This window comes from Lagenorhynchus albirostris, chromosome 18, assembly GCF_949774975.1.
Source record: "Lagenorhynchus albirostris chromosome 18, mLagAlb1.1, whole genome shotgun sequence".
Taxonomy (NCBI): domain Eukaryota; kingdom Metazoa; phylum Chordata; class Mammalia; order Artiodactyla; family Delphinidae; genus Lagenorhynchus; species Lagenorhynchus albirostris.
The window spans coordinates 41,696,292-41,712,113 of NC_083112.1; positions in this window are offsets into that span (position 1 = coordinate 41,696,292).

Consider the following 15,822-nt stretch of genomic DNA (forward strand, 5'->3'; position numbering starts at 1 on the left):
ATAACCCTGACTGTAAATGTATCAGTGACCTTGATAGTTATAAAATCTCTGTGTTTTTGTGTCAAGTGGAAGTCCAGGTTTTTTCCAGTTTCATATAATTCAACAAAAAATAGTGCTAGAGTAATACTGCAGAAGAAAGGTATAAATTGTTACACTCCTGCCAGATATTAATGATGTATTAGCAAGAAATAGCACTTTTACTCATGGCAGATGAAAGTACCTATCTAAGATTACCAGTGAGAAGAAAACAATGATTAAAAGTTCTACTTCAAAATAAAGTATCTGGATTAGATATCATTTCAGTGACATGTAAGGCTGGTAATATATTAGTAAAATCATGGTTTTTGCTTCTTTTTTTTTTCTTAGAAGTTTGGAGATTTAGTAACTGAATTCACCTTGATAGGATTGGAAATTTTAGAGGGCTGTTGACTTCTCAGAGTATCACAGCCTATCATATAAATGTAATGCACGAAAATTTACAAAGATAAGAGGCAGGCACTTTTATAGTCTTACTGAAAGAGATACTTCCTAGATACTTGCTAGATGAAATTAGAGTATCTGGAAACTTGATTCTATTTATTGACTCACAGTGGATATGAATAATACGAATAAACTTCACTTGGAAATGAAGTAAATAAACTGAAACTAAAGATTTTTCAATAGTGTAGGAAGGGAAAATCTTTTCAGATATAAGGGAAAGTGTTCTACAAGAAACAAATGAAATAAAAAGAATTAAAAAGTAGATGTTATATGATTTTAGGTTCTTTTCTGTCAGGAAAAAAAATTAATAAATCAGTCATGCAGAACTGAAACTGTCACTCATCTTTGCATGTTGCCCCTGCCAAGTATTTCTAAATCTATTTTCTAAAATTGACATCCTCTAATTCTGCAAAATTTATCTCCATTTCAACAATTGAAGCCATGGGATACAATCTAGACATTGTTATCAATCTGAACTGTTCTACTAATATAACATAGAACTACGTACTTCTCTGAACATATTCTTTGGATATCTTTGCATATCTCTGTTTCACTATTATGAGGTATTCCAAATGTTTAGTATTCTTCTTTGACTACCAAACTTACCTGTAAAAATTTATTCTGTGGCTATTGCATTGAAAAAAATAGAGATTATCCCTCATGAAACTAATCAATTATATTTAGCTCAGTTATTAAATGGCTTTACACATTTATTTCACCATTATCTGACTTGTTCCTCAGGCAGACAGACCATCTTCACTATTTTTCAAGGACAATTTTCCAGAGATATCTGCAGAACTGTAGGCTTATATATCAAACTGCCTTTTCGATATCTCCACCTGGATGTTAAGACACTTCCAAACTTTTCATGTTCAACCATGAACTTCTGATTTTCTCCACACATAAAACCTGCTCCACCCATAGGTTTCTCATTCTCATCAATGATAACTCTATATTTCCAACTGTTTAGAACAAAAACATTGGAGTCATTCTTGAATCCTCCTTTTTATTTATAAACTGCTTTAATTTGGCAAGAAATCTTGTTGGTTCTATCATGAAAATATATGCATATATAAATACAGTATCATGTCAAATATAATTTCATGATTTCAATTATTGAACTCTGGTTAAAGAAAACATTCTTGTTTTAGGAAAAGGATAAGAAACAAAAATTTGAAAAATAACATATATTATTCTAAAGGAAAAAATAGTCCATAATCAACATTTTCCTCATTCTATTCATTGCTAATCCCCTAGTCTCAGCCGTCATCACTTTCACTTCAATTATCTGAATAGCTTTCTCACTAGTCTCCTTGGATCTACCTAATGAGTCTCCATAGTTCTCAGACTTTATTATGAAAGCTACCATAAGGATCTTTCAATTTTATAATTCAAAGTATGTTAATCCTCTGCAATAAACTGCAATTGTTCCCCATTTCACTCAGATAAAAGTCAAAGTCTAAACATGACTTAAAATATCTTACATATTCTCATTCTTCATTATGTTTCTGGTCTCCTATCATTCTATTCCTTACCTCTCTCAGTCTATGCTAAGCTCAGAGGCAGTGTGAAGGCAGTGGACCACTGGGGTGGTAAATACCTATGTACCATCAAAAAAAAAAAAAATATATATATATATCATCTTACATATCCTAGCTCTAGAAACATCACATTTTGGTAAAAACTACCTAAAACTATTAGGTAGATGGATACTCAAGACTAATATGACAAAAAAGAATTCCTTGAATGCCTGTATTTCCAAATCATAATATTTACAACACTTTTGTGTATTTAAAAAAGTGTATTTTATCTGCTCTTAAATCTTAAACTTTGATCTCAGGGACCTAGGCAAGTATTGTACACTATAGGATTCATAATGTTAGTTTAATTAATATCTACTGCTTTCACACAAATATTCTCTCTCTTAAACTTCTTTAATTAACTAATGCTTTGACGCTTTCTGGATTTGGACTGTTCAGATATATATGCGTATACACAAGTACCTATTTACTATAGCCTAAGGGCAAAAAACCTTCTCTCCTTTACCAGAAATAGAACTCTGGATGCCACAGTAAACTAAATTTACTTATTCAGCTTAAGTGATTTAGAAATAAAGATGATATTTATTTGTTTGGGTTCCATGTACAAATATACAACTGTATCTACTCAGTACACCCAAATTATAAACCAAAATATATTAGAATAAGATGAGGCTGATGAGATAAGGATCCTTAAGAAATGTTAAGAATTTTAGGTATTATTTATTTGCTTATTTATTGACTTTATTTATTTACTTACTTGTATTTGACAGTGTACTTCTCTTTTATCATAATTAAGGAGTCTCTTCCCTTTAAGGTCTTGATCAAATATCTCCTCTTCTATTAAATATAATTCTCCCTTTATTTACCAACAATATTTCCCAGACATTTCCAAAAGATTTTGCACATATTTTTCATATAAGGCTTATCCTACTAATTTTTACTTAAAACATTAATGTATCTATCAAATCACTTCAATGCCTGCTACTTGAACAAATGTGATCATTTGAATATTTTATTTTCCAGTAAATATTTTATTTTATGAAATATGTAATACAATTATTTTCATTATTTTTATTTATTTTTTAAGTTAAGAAGCAGTGTAAGCTAACCTTACTCTATCCATAGCAAAGAAAGATGCTTTTAAATTGGTAATGGTTTTCTTTTCCAGAAAATTGGTGCCAGGTCCATTGTAGGTCAGCATACTCTTTGTGAAATCATTTTCCTGCATATGTTTTTTCCCAAAATGCTTAGATATTTGAACAGCTTAGGGTATATCTACACAGGTGGAATAATTACTCCTAAAACCCCATTCAGAAATATATTTTCACACCCTGAGAAACATGTAGAAAAGTGTCAATATCAACTGTGGAAACTGGAAATTCTTTAAACGGAAATAAATTTCCTGAGTACAAGAAAAAAAAAATTTCCCATTTGATCTCCGTAGAGTTAGGTTTCATAGGGAAAGTGTTAGCTGAGTCATGACCAAAAGGATTTAAAAATCACTAATGGGGCTTCCCTGGTGGCGCAGTGGTTAAGAATTCACCTGCCAATGCAGGGGACACGGGTTTGAGCCTTGGCTTGGAAAGATCCCACATGCTGTGGAGCAGCTGGGCCCGTGTGCCACAACTCTGAGCCTGCAATGTAAAGCCTGTGGACCACAGCTGCTGAGGCCCATGTGCCACAGCTGCTGAAGCCCACGCACCTAGAACCCATGCTCCACAGCCATAGAGGCCACTACAATGAGAAGCTCGCATACCACAACGAGGAGCAGTCCCCGCTCTCAGCAACTAGATAAAACCTGTGTGTAGCAGTGAAGACCCAATGCAGCCAAAAATTAAATAAATGAATTAAAAATAAGGAAAAGAAGCCATTAAAAAATAATAATAATTTAAAAAATCACTAATGATAAATGGATTACTTTATTCAGATAAATTGAAATTATAAATAATGTGTAATATTTATTGTTAACAAATGTTTCAGAACTTTTAGAAAATAACAATGTCTTGTTTAGTGTGTATTACAAATAAGTTATTAAAATTGTGTTTGTATTGATGAATTCACAGGCCATTATCCACCATGCATCTGTTATTTAACAATGCTTATAAATAACCTTGTCAGTATTAGAAATAAACAGAAGTTAAATTAATAATGCATTACTTACCCAAATTTACCTTGCTTCAATAAAGTTTTTCTTTGGCATACAGTCGGTAATTGATAAGTATATATATATATATATATATATATATATGTATATATATATATATATATCATAGTAAGTTAAACAAATAAGAACCATCATGTACAACTTTTTCTATGCTTGCCCTTATGAAACTGTTCACACTTGTCTCCGTGATAAAATCTAGGACAACTCTTAACAATTCTTCAATTCCTCTGAGTAATAAAAATTCCTCTTTTCATTTTAATTCACAAAAGTATTGCCATGTAATCAATACAGTTCTGTGTAATGAGCAATCTCTAAATTTCAAGTTATGTCTTCTCACTTTGTCTAGCTCAAGCCTGGGTAAGTCTCTTCTCTCTTTATCTAGTTCTACTATTTCGCTTTCCTCAATACTTCTGGTGACTTCAGAGTTGAAAGGAGATAACAAAACAGGAGAGGTAAAGTGCCTTTTTAGGTCCTCCTTTCCTGGTATCAATGTAATTAGGCTTTGTTACCTCTGGCCTGAGCAGTCACCAAGCTGACATACCCTTGGCTTGGGAAATAATAAAAGCTATCAGCTTTTTTGGAGTTTATTTGTGAGTTATTTAGAGACATCCAGTGGGGATATTTGACTAGACTTTCTTTGACATGTGTAATTTATTTTCTTTCTGTTGATCACTTACATTTCTTCTCTCAGCACTTAAAACATTGGCATTTTTGGCTACCTTATTTTTTAAGGAGTGACAGGGAATACCTTTCTTAAACAAGCTCATGGAAGTGATTTAAAATGCCTATAACTTTTTATTCTCTGCTATGTGAGATATATATATATATATATATATATATATATATATATATATATATATATATACACACACACACACATAGTAACAAAACCAAAGAAAACCAAAACAAACAAGCAAGCAAGCAAATACCCGGCAATAATAGCAAAAAGAAAATGACAAAAATTGAATAAAAATCATACTTTCTTTCCTCTGCAGTCAGTGAAGATACAAGCTAGTAAGGATTGACTGTAATGCATAATTTAAATATAAAATCTTTGTTCCAAAGGAAGGAAAAAAGGACTATTAAAGATACTAATTATAAAAATTTTTTTCTTCCATAGTTTTTCTGTCTCCCTGTCATGATATTGTTTATTTGCTATTAAATGTCAATTTCTCCCAGACACTGGGATACTCAGTGGCTGCATTTAGACCATCACAAGCACCTGGGGAACTGACCCCCAACTCAATGAACAGCCAACTTGTTGCTGGGTTCCCTCTCCTGTAAGCTGCTAGACTAGACCTGGGTCCATCACACCTACCCATGGCAGACAAGCAGCCACCAAGGGATTGTGATCTCAACACCAAGCTATGCTGAGTCCTTGGATCATGGGTGTATGAGGAGCTCAGTCTTTCAAGTCACTAACTGAACATGCTGTGCCATTGACAGCCCAGAGCATGATGACTACAACATGCTCCATCCCAAGATACCACAGGATGTATGCTCCAAAACTAGACAATCTTCATGACGAAGTCCACATCCTTATTTCAGACAGACAACCAAAATAGAACATTGGGTTCCCAAAGGCAATATGACTTGGATGTCACCCTGGCTACTGGAAGTGGAAACTGAACAGGGGCGGTAAGTAGGAGGCTGGGAGGGCCCATGAACATTAGGAGTAAGAAGCTAACTTCCAAGAACCCATCTCAGGGAAGTGTCAAGATGCAGGGCCACAAGTGAGGATCGAAATCCCTAGGGCAGAGTTAAAAACAATGAACTAGATTTGCATATTGTACTTTTCATAGTTTTTTGACATAGTTAAATGAAAAAATAAACAGGATAAGATTTATAATACAATACAATATATAAAAATTAAACATTAACAGTGAGAAAAACTCTTTCTTATGGATAACTTATAGATAAATAAACACTGAAGGTAAAAACAAAAAAACAATCCCTGGGGCAAGCTCCATTGTCCTATGGATTACACTTCTAAACACAGATTCAGGATTAACATTATGAGTTTCAACATGTTGACCACAGAGAATTAAGCCCTAAGTATAAGTCCCTCCTAAATGTGGGGCCCTGTGAAATTCCACTGGTCATTGAACTTGAAGCAGCCCCTGACAAGAGTTTGGTGAAATTCTCTCACTCTCCCTCTCTTTCTCATGAGCTCACTCAGTTGAGCTTTCTTTTTCTCGCTCTTGGTTTTTTTCACTTATTTTCTCTCTCTCAATTTCTTCTGATACCTCAGGGTGAAACCTCTTGTCTTTAGATTCTCTAAGAATTGTAAGATCATAATTCAGTACACCTACAGAGTTTTAAATTTCACTCTATAAGGCAGGGGTCCCCAACCCTTGGGGTGTGGACCAGTACCAGTCCATGGCCTGTTAAGAACCGGGCCATACAGCAGGAGGTGAGTGGTGGGCGAGCACGCAATGCTTCATCTGTCACTCTCCATTGCTCCTCATTGCTCGCATTACTGCCTGAACAACCCCCCAGTCCCCTGTCCGTGGAAAACTTGTCTTCCATGAAACCAGTCCCTTGTGGCAAAAATATTTGGCACTGCTGCTATAAGGGATTCACTTAAACCTCTCTTAATAGGCTTGGGAAAGGAAGGAAGGAGAGGCAAGACTCACACCCCTTCCCTCCTGAGAATGGAGTGAAAGGTAGATAGAGATTTGGACTCACAACACACTGACAAATCTCTCCAAATAACATTCTGACTTTTAATTTCCAAATTATTCTTTCAATTATAGATCACAGTATGTAGTCAAATGAGAATGACCACATTTGCTAAAATCCACCTTCCCTGTAAATGTTTGTTTAGTATCTAATATTACAATAAGTTAGAGCATTTAGCCTCTATACTCATGGGATTGCCTCATTCAAGACCAAGATATCTTTTAAATATGTACATACATGTATTAACATAAAAGTAAGTGTAAAGAGGTGGAATCAAGATGCTTGAGTAAGAATACCCTGAGCTCATCTTCACCCCAAAACACAACACAACTACAATTATGTATACAGCAACTCTCTCTGAGAATGATCTGAAGACTAACAGAATGACACTACTATAACCAAGGTGATAAAGAATGGTAGATATGGTAGAAGGGAAGGAGAAGTGATCTATCAGGACCCACACCCCTGGCAGTTGACCCATAAAAGGAGTGAATATCACAGGCTAGGGGATCCTCTCTAAGGAGTGAAAAGTTTGAGCTCTACTTTGGGCACTCCAGCCTTGGGGTCCAGCACTGGGAAAATGAGTGGCTAATTTGAAAACCATTGGGACTTACCAGTAGACTGTATGAAACTAAGACTCCACTCTTGAAGAGTACACACAGACTTGCTTGCTCCCACTGTTAGTGCAGAAGCAGCAGATTGAAAACTGCCTGGTGCTCTGGCTGGTCTGCCAGGATCTCCCAAGGATCCCTTTCACATTGCATGGAGCCCCTTCTCCAGCCCCTCCTGCTACAGCACTGCTCACAATGAAGGCAGACACTGCAATCTGTGCAGGGGAGAAGTGGGGCTAGCTCAGACTTGTGGCTCCAGCCCTGGGGCCCCAGCTTCCACCCCAACCAAGTCAGAGGACACCATTGTGTCAGGAAGAAACAGAGCTAACTTAGATTTTTGCCTCCAGCCCGTTGGGCTCCATCCCTACTCCTGACCAAAGTGGGAACTGCCATCACACCAGGGAGAAGCAGAGCTAGCTCAGATTTGCAGCTCTAGATTCTTGTGTCCTGACTTCATTCTTGACCAAAACAAAGAATCATATCATGCTGAGGAGAAGCAAAGCTACCTCAGATTTTTGGCTCCAGACCATGGAGCCCCATCATGGCCCTGACAAAGATGGAGACTACCATCTGTGTAGGGGAGAAGCAGAGCTAGCTCAAAATTTTGGCTCCAGCCACTTAGACTCCAGCTTCACCCTCAATCATGGTGGTTACCACCACTGCACTGAGGAGAAGCCCACCTCTCTCAGGGCTCCTGCTCAAGCCCCTTGATACCAAGCTATGCTTCCCATCAGGGAAGTGACTGCCATTGAGGCTGAGAGAAGCCCTGGCTCACACATGATTCCAGCTCTAGCCCTTCTGACACCAGCTCTACACCCTACAAAGGTGGTGACTATTAACACACACCAGTATAAGTTGTGGCCAGTACACAGCTCAGACTCTCCCACCAAATCCACTCAGCACACATAGACTATATAGGGATGCTTCTACACAAGAGCATGCTTTCAAGGCCAAGATAGAATTGTTTTTCATAATTTCAAGAGTCAAACATAGAAATGTAAACATAATGAAAGGACAGAGGAATATGTTCCAAATAAAAGAACAAGATAAAAACCCAGGTGCGGAGGAAAATAATGAAATGGAGATAAGCAATTTACCTAACAATTAATTCAAAGCAATAGTAATAAGAGTGCTGATTGAATTTGGGAAAAGAATAAAGAAACACAGTGAGAACTTCAACAAAGTATTAGAAAATATAATAAAAGAAACAATCAGTGCTGAAGAATATGATAAATAAAATGAAAAATATATGAGGAATTAACAGTAGATTAAGTAATAACAGAAGAATGCATAAGTGAAACAATATTCTAACATGTGCATTGTGAGGCCCAAGAACATACTAACATGTGCAATGTGGGGACCAAGAAGAAAAGGAGAAAAAATATATTTGATTAAATTATGGCTTAAAGTTGAAGAAGAAACCAAAGATCCAGGTCCAGGAAGCACAGAGTCCCAAAAAAGAAGAACCCAAAGAGACCCACACCAAGACATATCATGATTAAAATGACAAAATTTACAGACAAGAGAGAATTGTAAGGCAGCAGGAACCAATAAAGAATCACATACAAGGGAACCCCCATAAGGTTATCAGCTGAATTTTCAACAGAAACCTTGCAAGCCAGAAAAGAGTGGTATGATATATTTAAAGTGTTGAAAAGAAAAAAGAAAAGAAAAAGAAAAAACAAACTACAATCAAGGATATTCTACCCAGCAAGTTTATCATTTAGAATTGGAGAAGAGATAAAGAGTTTCCCAGACAAGCAAAACTAAGAGTTCATCACTACTAAATTGGCCTTACAAGAAATGTTAAAGAGTCTTGTTTAAGTGAAAAAGAAAAGACCATAAAAAGAAATATGAAAATATTAGAAGGAAAATATCTCACTGGTAAAGGTAAATATAAAGTAAAAACAGCCAATCAACAACTATAATAAGCTAGTACAAATATTAAAAGACAAAAATTGTAAAATCAACTCTAACTACAATAAACAGTTGAGGGATATGTGTAAAGATGTAAATATGACACCAAAACATAAAATAGAAGGAGGGAGCAAAAATGTAAAGCTTTATAATGTGTGAACTTAAATGACTATAATTCAAAGACAAGTAAATATATTTATAGATTGTTATAAATGAACCTCATGGTAACCACAAATCAAAAACCTACAATTGATGCACAAAATCAAACATATAGGAGCCCAAACATAATATTAAGGAAGATCATCAAGCAACAAAGAAAGAGAATAAAAGGAAAAGAAAATAACAGAGAACTACAAAAACAACCAGAAAACAAGTAACAAGATGACAATAAGTATATACCTAACAATAATCAGTTTAATGTAAATGAAATAGGTGTCCCAATCAAAAGGCAAATTGTGGCTGATTGGAAAAAAAAAGACCCATCTATATTATGCATACAAGAGATTCACTTTAGAGCTAAAGACACACACAGATTGAAAGTAGAGGAATGGAAAAAGATATTTCATGAAAATAAAAATAAACAAAAAAGCCAGAGTGGCAATATTCATATAAGACAAAATAGAATTAAAAAAAAATCTTTCACAATAGACAAAGAGAGACATTTTACAATGATAAAGGGTCAATCCAAGAAAAGGAGATAATAGTTGTAAACATATATGACCCTAACATAAGAGCACCTAAATTTATAAAACAAATATGAGCAGATATAAGAGGATATATTGACAGTAATACAATAAGAGTAAGGGACTTTAATATCCCACTAACAACAATGGCTAGATCATCCAGATGGAAAATCAGTAAGAAAACTTTTGTCTTAAAGGACACTCTACACCAGGTGAACTTAATAAATATTTAAAGAATATTCCAACAAAAAAAACATAATACACATTTTTTTCAATTGCACAACATGTTCCATGATAGATCACAGGTTAGGTCACAAAATAAGTCTCAATATATTTAAGAAAGTTGAAATCATATTAAGCATCTTTTCTGACAGCAGTGGTATGAAACTGAAAATCAATTATAGGAAGAAAACTGGATAAAAACACAAATGTGGATACTGAACAACATGCTACTAACAAATAAATGATCAATAAAAAGTCAAACAGGAAATTTAAAAAATACCTTGAGATAAATACAAACACAATTTTTCAAAACCTATGGGATGCAGGAAAAGCAGTTCTAAGAGGGAAGTTTAGAAAAATGCAAGCCTACCTCAAGAAACAAGTAATATCTCAACATAACTTTCCATTTAAAGGAATTAGAAAAAGAACAAAACCTAAATTCAGCAGAAAGAAGGAAATAATAAAGATGAAAGCAGAAATAAATAACTGAAACAGAGATTAAAAAAATAGGAAAGACTGATGAAACAAAGAGGAGGATTTTTGAAAAGCAAAACAAAATTGATAAAACTTTAAACAGACTCATTAAGAAAAATGAGAGCTCAAAAAATTTTTAAATGAAAAAGAAGTTACAACCAATAACACAGAAATACAAAAAAATCATAAGAAAATGTTATGAACAGTTTTATGATTGGAACACATCCAACAAATTGGACAACCTAGAAGAAACTGATACATTTCTATAAACATATAATCTTCCAAGACTGAATCAGGAAGAAGCAGAATATATGAACAGACCAATTACTAGTATCAAACTTGAGTCAGTAAACAAAACAAACAAAAAAACCAAAAAACAAAAGTCATAGGGAATTTCTACCAAATATTTAAAGAGATAATACTTGTGCTTCTCAAACTATTTTACAAAATGGACATAGACACTACAGAAAAGTAAAATTACAGGCCAATATCCTTGATGAACATAAAAATTTAAAATATTCAAAAAATATTAGCAATTCAAATTCAGCAACACATTAAAAGTATCATACATCACAGTTAAGTGGGATTCATTCCAGGGACACAAGAATGGTTCAATATCTGCAAACCAATCCAGGTGATACATCACATTAACAAAACAAAGGATAAAAAAACAGGATCATCTAAATAGATGCAAAAAGGAAGCATTTGAAACAAAAATAGCATCTATTCTTTATTAAAACTTTCAATAAAGTACAGAGGGAACATACCTCAACATAATTAAGGCCATTTATCACAAACACACAGTTCACATCACATTCAATGGTGAAAGGCTCAAAGCTTTTCCTTGAAAGTCAGGAAAAAGACAAGGATTCCTACTGTCACCATTCTATTCAACATAGTATTGGAAGTCCTAGCCACAGCAATCAGACTGGAAAATAAAATTAAAAGGCATCTACATTGAAAAGGAAGAAGTGAACTGTCACTACTTGTAGAGGACATGATACTATATAGAGAAAACCCCAAAGACTCCACAAAAAAACTACTCAATCTAATAAACAAATTTATTATAGTTTCAGAATACAAGACTAACATTCAAAAACCTTTTGCATTTATAAACACTAACAATGGACTATCAGAAAGAAAATAATCAAGGAAGCAATCACATTTATAATCACATCAAAAAGAATAAAATACATAGGTATAAATTTAACTAACAAGGTGAAACAACTACTCTAAAAAATATGACATTGATGAGGGAAATTGAAAATGACACAAATAAAAAAGATATCCCATGTATATGGATTAGAAGAATTAATAGTGTAAATATTTCCAGACTAACTAAAGCAATCTACAGATTTAATACAACCTCCATTAAAATACACAGGGCATTTTTCACAGAACTAGAAAAAATAATTCTAAAATTTGTATAGATGTGCTCGCTTTGGCAGCACATATACTAAAATTTGTATAGAACCACAGAAGATCCCAAATAGCCAAAGCAATCTTGAGGAGAAAAAAATTATATTGAAGTATCACACTCCCTGAATTCAGACTAAACAGTAAAACCTCAGCAATAAAAACATTATGGACAACTGCAAGCTCACAATAAGTATAACAATTCTGAGGAGAGGGGGAAGATGGCGGAAGACTAAGATGCAGAGATCACCTTCCTCCCCACAGATACATCAGAAATACATCTACACGTGGAACAACTCCTACAGAACATCTACTGCACACTGGCAGAAGACCTCAAGCTTCCCAAAAGTCAAGAAACTCCCCACGTACCAGGGTAGGGCAAAAGAAAAAAGAATAAACAGAGACAAAAGAATAGGGATGGGACCTGCACCAGTGGGAGGGAGCTGTGAAGGAGGAAAGGTTTCCACACATTAGGCAGCACTTTTGTGGGCAGAGACTGTGGGTGGTGGAGGGGGGATGCTTCAGAGCCATGGAGGAGAGAGCAGCCACAGGGGTGTGAAGGGCAAAGTGGAGAGATTCCTGCACAGAGGATAGGTGCCTACCAGCACTCACCAGCCTGAGAGGCTTGTCTGACCACCCGCTGGGGCGGGCGGGGGGCGGGGGGGCTGGGAGCTGAGGCTTGGGCTTCAGTTGGATCACAGGGAGAGGACTGGCGGCATGAACACAGCCTGAAGGGGTTAGTGCACCACAGCTAGCCAGGAGGGAGTTCGGGAAAAAGTCTGGACCTGCCGAAGAGGCAAGAGACTTTTTCTTCCTCTTTGTTTCCTGGTGCACAAGGAGAAGGGATTCAGAGTGCCGCTTAAAGGAACTCCAGAGATGGGTGCAAGCCGCGGCTAACAGCACAGACCACAGAGACAGGCATGAGATGCTAAGGCTGCTGCTTCTACCACCAAGAAGCCTGTGTGTGAGCACAGGTCACTATCCACACCTCCCCTCCTGGGAGTCTGTGCAGCCTGCCACAGCCAGTGTCCCGTGATCCAGGGACAACTTCCCCAAGAAAATGCACAGTGCACCTCTGGCTCATACAATGTCATGCTGGCCTCTGCCGCCACAGGTTCACCCTGCACTCTGTGCCCTTCTCTCCCCCCAACCTGAGTGAGCCAGAGCCTGTGAATCAGCTGCTCCTTTAACTATGTCCTGTCTGAGAGAAGAACAGATGCCCTCTGGCGACCTACATGCAGAGGCAGGGCCAAACCCAAAGGTGAACCCCGGGAGCTGTGTGAACAAAGAAGAGAAAGGGAAATCTCTCCCAGCAGCCTCAGGAGCAGCGGACTAAATCTCCACAATCAACAGAATGTACCCTGCATCTGTGGAATACCTGAATAGACAATGAATCATCCCAAATTGAGGAGGTGGACTTTGAGAACAAGATATATTATTTTTTCCACTTTTCCTCTTTTTGTGAGTGTGTATGTGTATGCTTCTGTGTGAGATATTGTCTGTATGGCTTTGCTTTCACCATTTGTCCTAGGGTTCTGTCTCTCTGTTTTTTGTTTGTTTGTTTACCTTTTTTTAATTAAAAAAATTTTTTTTCTTAATAATTATTACTTTATTTTAATAACTTTATTTTATTTTATCTTACATTATTTTATTTTATTTTACCCTGTTTTTCTTTCTTTCTTTCTTTCTTTCTTTCTTTCTTTCTTTCTTTCTTTCTTTCTTTCTTTCTTTCTTTCTTTCTTTCCTTCTACGTTTTCTCCCTTTTATTTGGAGCTGTGTGCATGAAAGGCTCTTGGTGCTACAGCCAGGAGTTAGTACTGTGCCTCTGAGGTGGGAGAACCAACTTCAGTACACTGGTCCACAAGAGACCTCCCAGCTCCATGTAATATCAAATGGTGAAAATTTCCCAGAGATCTCGATCTCAACACCAAAACCCAGCTTCACTCAATGACCAGAAAGCTACAGTGTTGGACACCCTATGCTAAACAACTAGCAAGACAGGAACACAGCCCCACCCATTAGCAGAGAGGCTGCCTAAAATCATGATAAGTCCACAGACACCCCAAAAAACACCACTGGACGTGGACTTGCCCACCAGAAAAACAATATCCAGCCTCATCTACCAGAACAGAGGCACTACTCCCCTTGACCAGGAAGCCTACACAACCCACTGTACCAACTTTAGCCACTGGAGACAGACACCAAAAGCAATAGGAACTATCAACCTGCAGCATGTAAAAAGGAGACCCCAAACACAGTAAGTTAAGCAAAATGAAAAGACAGAAAAACACACAGCAGATGAGGAACAAGGTAAAAACCCAACAGACCTGACAAATGAAGAGGAAATAGGCAGTCTACCTGAAAAAGAATTCAGAATAATGATAGCAAAGATGATCCAAAATTTTGGAAATAGAATAGAGAAAATGCAAGAAACAATTAACATGGACCTAGAAGAACTAAAGAGGAAACAAGCAATGATGAACAACACAATAAATGAAATTAAAAATACTCTAGAAGGGATCAATAGCAGAATAACTGAGGCAGAAGAAGAGATAAGTGACCTAGAAGTTAAAAAAGTGGAAATTACTGCAGAGCAGAATAAAGAAAAAAGAATGAAAAGAACTGAGGACAATCACAGAGACCTCTGGGACAACATTAAATGCACCAACATTAAAATTATAGGGGTCCCAGAAGAGGAAGAGGAAAAGAAAGGGACTGAGAAAGTATTTGAAGAGATTATAGTTGAAAACTTCCCTAATATGGGAAAGGAAATAGTTAATCAAGGCCAGGAAGTAAGAGAGTCCCATACAGGATAAAACCAAGGATAAACGCACCAAGACACATATTAATCAAACTGTCAAAAATTAAATACAAAGAAAAATATTTAAAGCAGCAGGGAAAAATAGCAAATAACATACAAGGGATTACCCATAAGGTTAACAGCTGAACTTTCAGCAGACACTCTGCAAGCCAAAAGGGACTGGCAGGACATATTTAAAGTGATGAAAGGGAAAAACCTACAACCAAGATTACTCTACCCAGGAAAGATCTCATTCAGATTTGATGGAGAAATTAAAACCTTTACAGACATGCAAAACCTGAGAGAGTTCTCCACCACCAAACCAGATTTACATCAAACAATAAAGGAACTTCTCTAGGCAAGAAACACAGGAGAAGGAAAAGACTTACAATAACAAACCCAAAACAATTAAGAAAATGGGAATAGGAACATACATATCGATATTTACCTTAAATGTAAATGGATTAAATGCTCCCACCAAAAGACACAGACTGGCTGAATGCATACCAAAACAAGAACCATATATATGCTGTCTACAAGAGATGCACTTCAGACCTAGGGACACATACAGACTGAAACTGAAGGGATGGAAAAATATATTCCATGCAAATGGCAATCAAAAAAAACCTGGAGTAGCAATTCTCATATTAGACAAAATAGACTTTAAAATAAAGATTTTTACAAGAGACAAAGAAGGAAACTACATAATAATCAAGAGATCAATCCAAGAAGAAGATATAACAATTGTAAATATTTATGCACCCAACATAGGAGCACCTCAATACATAAGGCGAATACTAACAGCCATAAAAGGGGAAATTGACAGTAACAC